The sequence below is a fragment of the Mus caroli genome, unplaced genomic scaffold, assembly GCF_900094665.2.
Source record: "Mus caroli unplaced genomic scaffold, CAROLI_EIJ_v1.1 scaffold_19826_1, whole genome shotgun sequence".
In the NCBI taxonomy this organism is placed as follows: Eukaryota; Metazoa; Chordata; class Mammalia; order Rodentia; family Muridae; genus Mus; species Mus caroli.
In genome coordinates, this window is record NW_018389912.1 from 1 (window position 1) to 1,420 (window position 1,420).

Consider the following 1,420-nt stretch of genomic DNA (forward strand, 5'->3'; position numbering starts at 1 on the left):
CCTCTGCCTCCCGAGTGCTGGGATTAAAGGCGTGCGCCACCACGCCGGGCTCAGTGTTTGGATTCTTAATACTTAAGTGCCTGATTAAGTTTGGGATTCTTAAATTTTTCTCATGTATTATCATCCCCATCTCCCAATTTCTTAAATTGTCAGCATTTCAGAGCCTACAGTCATTTGAGGGAACTACAATTGAGGAAGTGCCCTAATCAGAATGGCTCTTTGCTAACTTTGTGAGAGATTGTGGTGATTGACAATTGTCTAGTGAAGGCTCTTCCGCTGAGTGGGGATGAATCCCTAAGGAGGTGGGCCTGGTCTGGATGAGCCAGCTAGCTGAGCATGAGACAGCGACCAAGGGAGAGAGCAGGACAGGAAACAATGTTTGCCCATGGTTTTTGCTTTTACTTTTGAACTTGAGTTTTTATTACAAGCTTCCTAAATAATGCAATGTGGTTGGGAAGAACCAACCAAATGAACCTGTTTGTCACTTGAGACACATTGGCTTTTAGCACTTCATCACAACAGTTCTAACATGCAAGTGAGAAAAATGAAATGGAAAGCAAAATGTGTTTGCTTAGATGCAACTCCTTATTGAAATGGGATTTAAGTGTCTACAGGCTTAATCCATTTCCTCTCTCTGTTTATTCTTTGCTTAAAACTCACCCTTCATTTTCCATCTCATGTTCTTCCTTCCTGTCATGCCTTCCCCATAATAGCCTCTGTCCTTGAATCACATAAGGTGGAATAGAAGTAATAGCTAGCTATTCAGTGCTAAGCTGTTTTGCTTACTTAATGTTTTCATAGTTTAAAATTATTTATTTTTATTGTCAGATGGGTCTGTAGTGTACGTGTTTTTATATGGCAAGCGTGTGCTTTTGTGCTGAGCTTTGACCACATCTTGATTTTTCAAATTCTGGATGCATTATCATTCTCTTTCCAAGAATGGTACTACTCATGATGATAATACTGCTGACCCTTCTCAGTCATTGGATGGCAGGTGCTGACCTTCTTTCTCCCTGATGTGTTTGTTGTGACTTATGTTAGGTAGACTGTGAGTCCTGTATGCATGAATATAAACTTCATGTGTGCCCAGTCCTCACAGTAGTCAGAGATGGCCTGAGATCTCCTGTAAGAGGAAGAATCGATAGCTGTGATTCCCTGAAAATACAGGCAGGCACTTGAGCTCACTTATTTGTTGGGCCAGCAAGAGCTTTTCATGTAGTGTGTAGCCTTTTAACTACCTCTTCTTCTTCTTCTTCTTCTTCTTCTTCTTCTTCTTCTTCTTCTTCTTCTTCTTCTTCTTCTTCTTCTTCTTCTTCTTCTTCTTCTTGTATTTTGTTTGGTTTTTCCAGACAGGGTTTCTCTGTATAGCCCTGGCTGTCCTGGAACTCACTTTGTAGACCAGGCTGGCCTCGAACTCAGA